This window comes from Bos indicus, chromosome 17 (genome assembly GCF_029378745.1).
Source record: "Bos indicus isolate NIAB-ARS_2022 breed Sahiwal x Tharparkar chromosome 17, NIAB-ARS_B.indTharparkar_mat_pri_1.0, whole genome shotgun sequence".
NCBI lineage: Eukaryota > Metazoa > Chordata > Mammalia > Artiodactyla > Bovidae > Bos > Bos indicus.
Window position 1 is genome coordinate 34,645,011 of NC_091776.1, and position 14,475 is coordinate 34,659,485.

The following is a 14,475-nucleotide window of genomic DNA, read 5'->3' on the forward strand; positions in this document are numbered from 1 at the left end:
CAGTGTCAGACTTTATTTTTCTGGGCTCCAAAATCACTACAGATGGTGACTGCAGCCATGAAATTAAAAGATGCTTACTCCTTGGAAGGAAAGTTATGACCAACCTAGATAGCATATTCAAAAGCAGAGACATTACTTTGCCAACAAAGGTTCGTCTAGTCAAGGCTATGGTTTTTCCTGTGGTCGTGTATGGATGTGAGAGGTGGACTGTGAAGAAGGCTGAGCGCCGAAGAATTGATGCTTTTGAACTGTGGTGTTGGAGAAGACTCTTGAGAGTCCCTTGGACTGAAAGGAGATCCAACCAGTCCATTCTGAAGGAGATCAGCCCTGGGTGTTCTTTGGAAGGAATGATGCTAAAGCTGAAACTCCTGTACTTTGGCCACCTCATGCGAAGAGTTGACTCATTGGAAAAGACTCTGATGCTGGGAGGGATTGGGGGCAAGAGTAGAAGGGGACGACAGAGGATGAGATGGCTGGATGGCATCACTGACTCCAAGGACATGGGTCTCAGTGAACTCGGGGAGTTGGTGATGGATAGGGAGGCCTGGCGTGCTGTGATTCATGGGGTTGCAAAGAGTCAGACATGACTGAGCGACTGATCTGATCTGATCTGACCTTCTGTTTTCAGTGGTTTCATACGAGGAAATTAATCACAAAGAAGTTTTTGACAACCAACCATCTGAACACAAATGAAATTCAAAAGCAGCAGCACTGAGACCTCATACTCTGTCCCCAGTTTTAAACTTGGAGTATCTCTAAAATATAAGCTGGTTAGCAAAAAGTTGGAAAAGAATGATCTGTCCCTATGTGGATATCAGCTTTAGTAATGTGGACTCACAGGACAAAATATTATTAAGAAAAGTCTTCTGGGCATGTCTACTTCAAAAATAGGAAGTAGTACTTATCAGAAGTGAGAGACTTAAGAAACAGTGAACTGAACCGAAGGAAATTTGCTGAAGGTTCCATAAAGTGACTGAGAAATGTTTTGCCTCTAAACCTGGTTTTTAAATCTATTTCATTTTGATGGTCTACATCAATGAATGCTCTTCAGCTAGCAAACTATAGGAACAAAAAGAAATTGGTTTAGGTATAGATTAAAGAAACAACTTCAGGGCTTCCCTGGTGGCTCATATGGTAAAGCGTCTGCCTACAACGTGGGAGACCCAGGTTCTATCCCTGGGTCGGGAAGAACCCCTGGAGAAGAAATGGCAGCCCACTCCAGTACTCTTGCCTGGAAAATCCCATGGATGGAGGAGCCTGGTAGGCTACAGTCCATGGGGTTGCAAAGAGTTGGACACAACGAGCGACTTCTCAAAGAAACAACATTTCACTAAAGATGTGGAAAGTTATTAGGGTACTACAAAAGTGGTAGTCGCTCACTTGCGTCTGACTCTTTGTGACCCACTCCAGTCTTCTTGAGCTTCCCTTATGGCTCAGATGGTAAAGAATTCGCCTGCAAAGTGGGAGACCTGGGTTTGATCCCTGGGTTGGGAACTTTCCCCGGAGAAGGAAAAGGCTACACATTCCAGTATTCTGGTCTGGAGAATTCCATGGACTGTATAGTCCAAGGGGTTGCAAAGAGTCAGACACGACTAAAGGACTTTCACTTCACTTTGTGACCACATGGACTGCAGCCCACCAGGCTTCTCTGTACATGGAATTCTCCAGGCAAAAATTAAGGAGTGGGTAGCCATTTCCTTTTCCAGGGGATCTTCCCGATCCAGGGATCAAACTGGGGTCTCCTGCACTGCAGGCAGATTTTGTACCATCTGAGCCACCAGGGAAGCTACACTTTGATGTCAGGACTTTTTGAATAATTAAGACTAATGAAAGGCTTCAAAGTTAGGCAGCTAATTTATTATATGAAGACTATTAAACTGACATGATGGAACCTTTTCTCATGATCTCAACAACCACATTATTTAATATATCTTGTGCATGCTGTCCCACAGCGCCATAACAGGATTTTTATAAACTGTTAGGACAAATACTGACGTGCATCTTACTTTGTTTATCACTGGACCCAGGCCAAAAGGCACTAATTAGAGTAGTTCTGCTACACAATGTTTATATACTAATTACCCTACTTCCTAAACCAAATGTTCCAAGAAGTACTAAGAATGCATGGCAAAAAGCCATTGGTTGCAGCATCAAGCATGCTGATTTACAAACAAAAAGAATAATAGACTCTGAAAGAAAAGAAATAATAGAAAAATTAACATGACATAAATGCAGTGAATAAGACTGCATTTTCCTAAATATGTGGTAAGCATTATTATGTTAAATAGCATTGGTATTTATAAGTATTGAGACTTCCACATTAAGACAAAAATTTTAGAAACAAAAATGTTATATATATTAAAGGCACATTTGTTATACACAGTCAAGGAGTTTTATATATGTGTAAAATACACACATATTTAATATTTAAGGCGTATTTATGGGAAATATTGGGGGGAAAATTGATGGGAAAATCCAAGTTAGTCTTGCAAAGTCCTATTTTTGAAATGCAAATATTTACTGAGTGCCTCCATGCTATGACAAACCTAGACAGTGTGTTAAAAAGCAGAGACATTACTTTGCCTACCAAGGTCTGTATAGCCAAAACTATGGTTTTTCCAGTAGTCATGTATGGATATGAAAGTTGGACCATAAAGAAGTCTGAGCGCTGAATAAATGGTGCTTTTAAACTACGGCATTGGAGAAGACTCTTGAGAATCCCTTGGATTGCAAAGAGATCAAATACAGTTAATCCTAAAGGAAATCAAGCCCAAATATTAACTGGAAAGACTGATGCTAAAGCTGAAGTGCCAATACTTTTTTTGGTCACCTGATATGAAGACCCCATTCATTCACTGGAAAAGACCCTGATGCTGAGAGATTGAGGGCAAGAGGCGTAGGGGGTGACAGAGGACAAGACTATTGAATGGCATCACTGACTCAATGGACATGAGTTTGATCAAGCTCCAGGAGATGGTGAAGGACAGGGAAGCCCGCTGTGCTGCAGTTCATGCAGTCATAAAGAGTTGGACAGGACTGAACAATTAAACAACAACAACAATCGAGCACCTAGTATGTGCTAGACACAATCATTTCAAAGATTAACAAGACATATATGCTTCTTGCCTTCAGAGAACTTGCAGTCTGAAGGGGAAGATGGACAATTAACCAAGCAATCAGAGTATAGTATAATAAATACTGTGAAATTATGGGAGATAGTAGACCACAAGGCAAGTACAGTCTAAGATTATATTTTGGATGTGTGTTGTGTAAAACAAGTAAATGAATTTTAGTAGCAGGAAAAACTTTCAGGAACTTTCCTATCTGTTCTCTCTCCCTGTGTGCACCTGTTTTACACTGTTAGGAACAGGAATGAGAGTAAGGACTATAGAAGCAGATAGTGTAAACATGTACACAGGGAGAGAGAATAGATAGGATAGATTCCTATCAATCTGGATTCTTTTCCTTCCCTCATGTCTTGTGATTTTAGAGTATCTATTTTTATTTCCCTACTTGGCCACGATGTAGAATTATGTACATTTATAGCACTTTTCTTGCATTTTTATAAAATTTTTCCCAACAAAAAGTGATAATGTTGAAAATAATTACAGTAATAAGCTTACAAATGCCAGTTCGTTCTAAGCACTCTAATATGCATTTATTTTTGCAAAAATATATAAGGCATTGATATTATTCCATGTTACAGATGTAGAAAATAAGGTACAAAGAGGTTAAGTAACTATCCTAGTAAAGGGTGGAATAGAAATATTATCCCCGTCAGTGTTGTTGAAGTCATTCTGCTTTAATTGAAAACAACAGCCAATATTCATTAATTGTTAGGTACTGTTCTAGTCATTCTATGAATAATCATTACACAGACTTGATCTTATTTAATCTTCACAATGGCTCTGTTAAATAGGTCAGTTAATAACCCCATTAAAGGATAAGGAACCTGAAGTAGAGAGAGCTGCCCAGGTCAGATAATTAATAATAATAATTTTAAAAAGGAGTAAGAAAAAATTAAATGTATTGAATTTTCTTAAAAGAAAAATGATAAACCAAATTATATTTATTTTTATATGAGATCATGTTCTCTCGGTCAAGATTGGAGAAAAACAATAGTTCTGTGCTTCAAGATAATAAATTTAACTCATTACAATACCATTAGTCAAAATTGTTTCCTGGTTCTTTAACCAAGAAGGAATAAATAAACTCTGCCTTGTCATTTTTCATTTTTCAAAACTTCTTAGCAGTCAGTGAATCACCTTCCTTTAAGCTGACATAACCCAAAGTTAATTTTTGTTTCTACTTTCTTAGTGTTACCACAAGAAAGTCAGGTAGCACATCAAAAAGAGATACAGGATCCCATTATTGATCAGTTATGGATAGAATCTGACAATCAGGAGACAAAATAAATCCTTTGTCTCCATTATACTCTCTATCAAAAAGCACACACATCTCATGAGTATCTTAAGAGTAAATGTCTATAATTATCTCCTCATACGCAAGTAGTGCTACTTTGAATATATAAAACAAATATAGCCATACCAATTTATTTCTGTTGCTGTAAAATGATAAGCATTAAAAACTTCTCCAGAAAAAACTTTGATTCAAAATCTTGCTCCTGGAATTCAGGGGAAGTAGAAGTCTTTCCAATAGTAGGGGAAGCCCTCTTAGAATGCTAGAAGACTTACTAGTTCAAAAGCACATCAAAATTCAGATTAGGAAAAGGAGGTAATTAGTGCCTGCAGCTTTGTTTATGGTTCTTAGTGCCAGGAGGGTAGTCAAAGAGCACAAGCAATCAGCCCTTGCACATTATAATTAGATGGGAAAGACAGAGCTCTACATCCTAACTACTAAAAATACTATGATTATTAGAACTGCAAAAATAAACCCATTAGCTTTCTCCACAAAATCGTTTTTCCAGCTCTACGACTTGAGCTGTATGACCTAAAGCTTTTTAAAGCATTTTTGAAAGACTGATTGGTAGAATATTTTTTAAAATTTTGTGTTGATGCACTGTTACAACCCTGCATAGAGGCCTAGGGATACATGTGTGGTTGGATCTCATGACCTGAAAAAAGTACAGAAACTCATATGACTGCATGTTAGATTTGGAATGGTATATGTAAGGTAGAATTCTGCACTGCACATCAGATTTCTGAGAAGAAAACAGAAAAACCATGTGAAATAAAGATAATTCAAACATAGTTCTTAAATTTCAGCTTGGTCCTTGCTGCTTTGCTATATGGCTATTCTTTTTATGAACATATCTAACCTTTCTTCAATGGCTAATCCAAATCTTTTCTACTTCTCTCAATGCTTCCTTGGTGGCTCAGACAGTAAAGAATCTGCCTGCGATCCAGGAGACCAGGGTTTGATCCCTGGATTGGGAAAATCCCCTGGAGAAAGAAATGGCTACCCATTCCAGTACTCTTCCTAGAGAATTCCACGGACCGAGGACCCAGGTGGGCTAAAGTCCATGGGATCAGAGTCAAACACAATTGCGTGACTAATACATTCACTTTTAATGGTTCAAGAAGGCTCTTGTCCTTCAAAGCTGGCTAAGTATTAACTCTTTCAACAACCTTGCTCATGACATCAAAAGTTCTACTTTTTTTGACCCATTAATCTAAATCAGAGGAAAAGCTGATTTGTGCTCCTTTTCTTTCTTTCTTTCTTTCCCCATTCCTGCCCATTTCCAGCTCCCATACCAGGCTAACACCTTTGGGTAAAGTGCTCTTAATTCTGCTACCACCAACAATGCAATACACTCTCAATTATGTTTCTCATCTCCTAGACTGTTTTCAACAAACATACCATTTAAACATTGTTAAACATACACCTGGGTGTCAGGTACTGTGCTAAGAACTGAGATGCCAATAATCGAGACCGCACTCTTAAGTAACCTAGAGACCATCTTCTCTTTTGTCTTTTGTTGTTGTTCAGTCGCTAAGTTGTGTCCAACTCTTTGCAACCCCATGGACTGCAACCCCCTAGGCTCCTCTGTCCATGAGATTCCCCAGGCAAGAATGATGGAGAGAGCTGTCATATCCTTCTCCAGGGGATCTTACTGATCCAGAGATTGAAGCCACATCTCCTGCGTTAGCAGGCGGAATATTTACCACTGAGCCACAGGGAAGTGCACTGGTGACTTCAGCCAGGAGATTTAAAAGACATTTGCTGCTTGGAAGAAAAGCTATGACAAACCTAGATGGCATATCAAAAGCAGAGACATAACTTTGCCAACAAAGGTCCGTCTAGTCAAAACTATGATTTTTCCAGTAGTCATGTCTGGATGTGAGAGTTGGACCATAAAGAAGGCTGAGCACCAAAGAACTGATGTTTTCAAATTGTGGTGCTGAAGAAGACTCTTAAGAGTCCCTTGGTCAGCAAGGAGATCAAACCAGTCAATCCTAAAGGAAATCAACCCTGAATATTCATTGGAAGGACTGAGGCTGAAGCGGAAACTCTAATACTTTGGTCACCTCACGTGAAGAGTCATCTCATTGGAAAAGACCCTGATTCTGAGAAAGATAGAGGGCAGGAGGAGAAGAGGGCAACAGAGGATGAGATGGTTGTATGATATCACTGACTCAAAAGACATGAGTTTGAGCAAACTCGAGGATATAGTGAAGGACAGGGAAGCCTGGCATGCTGCAGTCCATGGGGTCACAAAGCGTCAGACACCACTTACTGACTGACCACCACCCACCACCACCAGGGAAGCCCTATTGTCTTTAAACACACAGTAACAATTATCTTCCAAAAGTCTTCTTTCCACCTAAGGCCAATATCTCTCTAGAGATATCCCATTCACTCATGATTTAGAGTCCAATTCAAGTTGTATCCTCACATAGCTTTTCCTGATTATTACAGAGTGGAGCAATCTGTCCTTTCTTTGTCATACGCAGTCAGCACTAACCAGAAATTATACTATACTAGGGCAGACTCTACCTGTTTGAGAGTGAATGACCTTCTTTGGACAAGTCATTAATCCTCCCTGGAATTACAGGGTTATTCTGATGACTATATTGAAAATATAGGAGCGCCATGCTGCTGCTACTGCTGCTAAGTCACTTCAGTCGTGTCCAACTCTGTGTGACCCCATAGACGGCAGCCCACCAGGCTCCCTCGCCCCTGGGATTCTCCAGGCAAGAACACTGGAGTGGGTTAGGTTGGAAGAAAATATAAATTCTTTCTTCCATTTGGCACTTATTGATTAAAACCTTACAGCTTGTAAATATAAAAATGAGAATCTATTAAACTCATATTTCTGGTTTCTGACTTTATTTTCACTGTATAAGCAAGAACTGAAAGTAAAGATGGAAAAAAAAGGTCACCTTTTAAGAGATTATTCAAGGAAATGTAAGAGATCTTCATACAAGCCTTCACTTCACTTCTAACAAGAAGAAGCTATTGCTTTGTCCTCTCCCAGCCCTATTAAACACGTAACCTTCCAATAATATACTAAACTAACAAGACAGTTGCCATCTCATCATCACAGATTTAATACTGTAGTTGTTATATCCAGATTGTTACTGCATAATCATCATACAAGCAGACATTTACCAACTGAGGACAGGTACTATTTAACCATGTTTACAGTAATAGATGTACTTAATTAATTGCAAGCCAGCATTACTCTAAAACAAATCATGTCATAAGATAAGATTCTAAACATGATACCAGAAACAAAATGAAATACCAATCACCTACAATTAGCTTCAACAACTCAGTCAAAGAATAGAGTGTATTTATGGTAGTACCAATTCTTCCTTTTCTATAACAAACTATCAGATACAAATCAATAGTATTTATAGCTTTTAGTACTATATATATATACAAAAGGAATCTTTGGCTTTTTTCTTTCCAAAATTAAAGAAAGAAAGAGACTTACAAAATGACATAATGCTTTTATATTTTAAATAATTTCTATATTAATATATATCCACAATATTTCATATATAATTATCCCCAATTAATTCCTTATGATCATTATGTTTTTATAAGCAAACATGGAGACTACTCTGCCTTTACTCCTAGTACAATTAATAACGTTGGTATTCGTTAATGTACCAAGTTCTAAAATTTAACTTTATTATTATTTTGTAAAACACCCAACGTTTTGAATATTAACCTATTACCTAGTTGGACATATCATTTTAAATACTAGCAATCCTGTCTTATAGATATTTTTAAAAGCAGTTAGATATTACATCATTTACTGTATCATCCGAAATAAAAATAAAAATGTAAATAATCGAGATTTACTTTCTCATTTTCCCTTTATCTGTTATCACAATTAAGAAGACTCTACACAAACCTCTGATATCATTTGTTCCTTCATTAATAAACTGCTTAGAGATTAATGCAAGTTTAGCTTTTTTAAAAATATAAATCTTAATAGTTTGAAAAGCAATAGAAGTACCATCTTATCTCCAAATAACTTCCCCCCAAGATTTTCTAAGTTTAAAAGCAAAGAAAAATCTGCAGAGATGATTTATGTATGTTGCTGCTGCTGCTGCTGCTAAGTCGCTTCAGTCGTGTCCGACTCTGTGCGACCCCATAGACAGCAGCCCACCAGGCTCCTCTGTCCCTGTGATTCTCCAGGCAAAAATACTGGAGTGGGTTGCCATTTCCTTCTCCAATGCATGAAAGTGAAAAGTGAAAGGGAAGTCGCTCAGTCGTGCCCGACTCTTAGCGACCGCATGGACTGGAGCCTATGAGGCTCCTCCGTCCATGGGATTTTCCAGGCAAGAGTACTGGAGTCGGGTGCCATTGCCTTCTCTGTTATGTATGTTAAGGAACATTAAAAGTGAAACTACAAAGTAAACAACCACCTGGGAAAATATCTCCAAGGAAAGATTAATAACTAATTTATATAAAGAATTTAACCAAATTGCTAAGAAAGATATGATTTCAATAGATAAATGAGCAAGTATATAAACAGCACATTTATACAAGAGAAAATCAAATAACTAACAAAAATCTGAAAACTAGAAACTATTTTTAAGGACACCATTTTCACAAATTAATTAAAATATGGCAATAAAGTGATATAATGCAGGTTGAAATCTAATATAGTACAAAATTTCTGAAAGGTTATTAGCAATATGTATAAAGAACATCACAAGTACTCATAACCTAGTAAATCTATAGTAAACAATCATGAAAGATAATGTTTAGAATAGTTTATAAAAACATGAGAAAGGGACATTTATAATGTTTAATGAAAAAGATAAAGTATAAAACTGGTCAGTTTTGTTTTAATAATATTTTAAAATGCCAAACAAATATGTTAAGAAATATAACAAAAATATTATAATTGGTTGTCTTCATAAGTGGAGAATGCTTTTTCATTGTTCCACTGCATTTTCAAAGTTTACTACAGAGGGCATAGTCTTGCTTTACAAACATAAAAAATTATATATAAATATATATATCAATATTTCTTGTTATTAAAACTGTCAGAGTATTGGAAATTCCACTTTAAGAGATTCTAATAAATCTTAAAGTCTTTCAAGGCCTGAGAACAGTTTTATTAAAAAGTAAATCTTCCGGGAAATGTAAGCACCTATCAGATGGGAGGAAGGGCATGAGAGCTTATTGGGATGATAGAGAAGGAAGATAAAGAGGTTACAACCAATTTTATCATTATTCCTAGAGCAGATCCCAGCAATGGTTTTCCTTGCTCTTCTGTGATCTGACCAAAGATGCTTCAGTTGCTACCACCATTGGCAGTCAGATCTGGTAGTACCCTGCAGTGATTTCAACCGATCAAAACAAACAGGAATAACAGAGTATTGGATACATATAAAATGAGAGATTCATTGTACATGAGATGGGTTATTTTTGCTTGATGCAACAGTTCTTACAGCAAGGTATGCTGAAGTATTGCCAAGAAAAGTTTAAATTTGTGTTTTCTTTTTGATGATAACCTCAAAATTAATTTTAAAAATTATAATTAGCATTTTAATAATGCTAGATCGAATGAATGAACACCTCACAATGGCTACTGCTAACTTAAGCACATAAATTTGCATTTGTATTTCTGATTGTGTTGGTACCAAGTTATTATGGAAATGACAACATTTAATTAATGCAGGTTCCTCATTGGTTTTCAGGTATATTCTTAAAAGCCTGATAGAATTATTTTCTTTAAAATGTGCATAAGCATTCATTATGTAAGTTTAAGAAACACAGCTCCAGAATTAAACCTTTGAGGAGCAAAAGACTGAGAGGAAAAAAGCTACTAATATAGATCTGACTCTTTACTCCTTCTGACCAATATGTTCAACTTGTATTAAATGTTAAACATATTATTAACAGTATGTTAATGAGTTCCTATTATACTATATTCAATGTACTAATCTAAGCACTTCCTATGTATTAACTCATTTAATTCTCACGTTTATGAAGAATTTTATTCTCACCATACTGAAGGGGTGGACAATTTGTCCGAGGTCACAGAGTAAATATCAGGCAGAGCTAGATTCAAATCCAGAGAGTTTATGTAATTTTGAAGTTCAAGGAACTGACCAAATCAGTCTAACTCTCTTCTCTTTGACTAGGTGAGGAAATTAGGTTGGTTTATTGTGAATATTCCATGAAAATTAAGAGCTACCTATGTAACTCTATACATTCAAACCAATTCCTTCACCACCTAGAATCTCACATTAACTGTATAGTTTAAAAGTTGGACTGGATAATGCCTAAGGTCTCTTATACCTGTAAATTTTCCTGTCTGATAGCACATGTGTGAAGTAAAAAATCAGCATTACTGCTTAATTATATATGAAAATACAAATCTAGGAATAGAACCTAAAAGTATAAAGTCAAACAACATTGGGATAAGGGAAATTCTTATGCTTGGAAATAGAATAGTAAGCAGAGATTAGCAAAAATTTAAGCCAGTAAATTCAACTTTTCATTGTCAAGTTTATAATTTACCAAGTTTTAATTTTTTCCCAGTGTGAATATCTCACAAATTTAATCATAGAAATATATGAAGAATATTTCCTTTGAAAAAATTCACTTTATGATTAAGTCTAGTAGTATGTCTTGATTTAAATAGGCAAGTAATAATTATATTATTTTCAGAGTTGAAAATCACAGATATCAGTGAGAAATTATCTGAATTTCATGAATATTTCATATATCAATGTAACAATTAAAGAGTAGCAATAATTTGCTTTTCTATTGGAATAATGTGAATCAATATACTTGCCTTTCAAACTAGAAACATTATCACTTTGGGAAATTTATTATAAAATAAAATCTAACCATGTAATCTCATAAATTAATTTTTAACAAGTTTACTGAAGCATCTCCAAAACCCGGAGAACTACTGTTTTACTTTTTTATTTCCTTACATTTATCTTATCTGGGTATTTCACATAAATGGAATCATGTAATTTATTAGCTTTTTTACTAAGAAGAATTTTTCTAAAGTTCAATGTACATTTTTTCTGTTTACAGGATTCTCCAAATAAAGTTATCCTTAAGTGAAAGTCACTCAGTCATGTCTGACTCTTTGCAATCCCATGGACTATAGAGTCCTATAGAGTTCATGGAATTCTCCAGGCCAGAATACTGGAGTGGGTAGCCTATCCCTTCTCCAGCAGATCTTCCCGACCCGGGAATAGAACTGAGGTCTCCTGCATTGCAGGCAGCTTCTTTACCAACTGAGCTATCAGGGAAGCAAAGTTACCTTTAAAGTCAAGTGAAAATGAAAATCCCAGATTTTTATCAGAGATTATAACATCTATATATAAAATAAACAGAAAAATTTTAAGACTTTTCAGAGATACTGAAAGAATCTTCAAATGTTACACTCTTACTGCCATTAACCATAATTCAGAATTGCAGAATCATTAAATAAGTAGAAGTGCCATTTGTTGTTTTCTTCAGTATCATGTTTAGGAGAAAAAAAGTTGCATTAGGAGTAAGAACACTTAGTGAGTCTTTTACATTAAGGGAGTCCTATATACAAAATCTTATTGTTTCCAATTATGAAAATAAATCAGAAATGCTAAGAAAATTTTCAAAGGCAAATTAACTGAACAAAGCAATTAAGTGTTGGAAAAATCCTCAACAAATACTTAAAACTAAGTAATGCCGAAGAACTGATGCTTTTGAACTGTGGTGTTGGAGAAGACTCTTGAGAGTCCCTTGGACTGCAAGGAGATCCAACCAGTCCATCCTAAAGGAGATCAGTCCTGAGTGTTCACTGGAAGGATTGATGCTGAAGATGAAACTCCAATACTTTTGGCCACCTGATGCCAAGAGCTGACTCATTTGAAAAGACCGTGATGCTGGGAAAGATTGAAGGCAGGAGAAGGGGATGACAAAGGATGAGATGGTTGGATGGCAGCACTGACTCAATGGACATGGATTTGGGTAAACTCTGGGAGTTGGTGATGGACAGGGAGGCCTGGTGTGCTGCAGTCCATGGAGTTGAAAGAGTAGGACACGACTGAGCGGCTGAACTGATAGGGTTGCAAAGAACTGGACACGACTGTAGGTGAATGAGCATGCCTGCATGCAGATGTTAATAAGAAACTCTTTGGTTTGGTATAAAACAAGATTTGCATCTCTGTCCTCTTGATCTCTTAAAATTCAGACATTTCCTTTGTAGGGTTGCATAATACAGGGAAGCCTATTAGGTTTATCAGTCCTAGGAGTTGGCACAGGCATACAGGAACAGCTCTTCCTTCCCTTAGGGACCTGGAAGCCTAGCCAGGACTTCCAGTCCATGTAAAATACTAACCGGTCATGACTGGGATACTGTCTATTCATACAGTTGAGGAAATGAAATTAACACTGAGGTTTTACTACACACCAGACTCTGCTAAACACAGAAATAATAAATGTGACCTAATTTAATATTCTGACCCTGTAGAGTAGATAAGTACTGTTCTCATTTTACAGATAAAGAATCAGAGTTCATGTTGCTTAAATAGGCTGCTATGGATATACTGCTAATGAAGTGGCTGAGGTAGGCTTCAAAGTGACATCAATATGACTCCAGAGCTCCTGTTCTTTTCATTTTACTACTTTTTTATCTATGAAGGATGCTTATTTAAAACCTTTTCAGATAACATCAATTGTTGTTATTTTTAAAAGTACCAAAGATGTACTAGGTTATTTTCTATATACTGAATAAATATTATTATTAATCTCTGTAATAACCCTGGAAGAGAGTAATTATATTGTTGTTTAAACTATGACCCAGAGAGACCAAGTAACATGCTAAAGTTAAAACAGCTGGTAAGTGGCAGAGTTGGCTTAAAATTCAGAAATGTCTGATGTCAACCCATGACTCTTTATACTATACCATACCTCATTTGGGATTCAGATTAAGAAAGTGACTTTATTATGGATACATGGGTACCTAAGATTCCTTATATGTCTTTGAATTTTCTGCTTAGAGCTATAAATTCTGAAATAGTCATTCATAAGCAAACTTATGGACAATAAGTAAATGTCGTAAGTAAATTTATAGACATTAAGTTCTAAGACATTGATGGGTCCACTGATTCTTTTTTACTCTCTGATAATAGAAATATATACTAATAAGATAAATCCAACGGACTCTATTAATCTGTCCTTTTAAAACCACTTGCCAATACTAACATATTTTTTATGATATTTCTGCTGAATGGCCTGCTAGTCGGTTTCTGATGATATAGAGAAAGCTGGGGCTTCCCTGGTGGCTCAGTGGTAAAGAATCTGCCTGCTAACATAGGAGATGTGGGTTCTATCCCTGTAGGACATGCTAAACCCATTCACCACAACTACTGATCCTGTGCTCTAGAGCCTGGGAGCTACAACCACCAAGCCCAGATGCTGCAAGTACTAAAGGCTGTGCACCCTGTAGCCTGTGCTCCACGACAAGAGAAGCCACAAAAGAAGCCCATGCACTGCAATGGGAGAGCAGCCCCTGCTCACTGCAACTAGAGAAAAGCCTGCATGCAGCACTGAAGACCCAGTCCAGGCAAAAATAAATTAACAAATAATAATTATTTTTAAAATAGTTAAGATGATATGTTTTTCAAAAAGAGAGAAAGCTGCTTATCTATAACTTACAAACTGTTCTGACGTATGGAGTTAAATCTGCTCACCAGACCCATTCTCAGGTGGCCAAATTTTCATGTATTTGAAGACAGTGTTGAAGTTCCTTCCAAATCTCCTTTATCATAAAAATTCATCCTCGTGAGATACATCACAATTATTGTTCCTCTGTGACACGGTTTCTACATCTAGGTCACATTCTTCTGGATATAGCCTAGTATCTCTCCTTGCTTCCTTGGAGCAACAGAATACGGATGCTATTGTTTCTTCCAGATGTCAGTCCTCTGGGTTAACTGAAGTTGTCTATCACATCACTTCTTCAAAGCCTTTTTTCTCCTCCTGATTCATCAGGAACTCACAGTTTGCAGACCCTTGTCCCTCCCTCCCACCCCGGTTCTG

General features: G+C 36.7%; 1 protein-coding gene across 7 annotated transcripts in view; it reads right to left on the reverse strand.

The window, feature by feature from the left end:
• Window positions 1-14,475, reverse strand: part of AFG2A (AFG2 AAA ATPase homolog A) — a 332,309-nt gene that overhangs the window by 147,071 nt on the left and 170,763 nt on the right. The gene's annotated exons all lie outside the window — the stretch shown is intronic.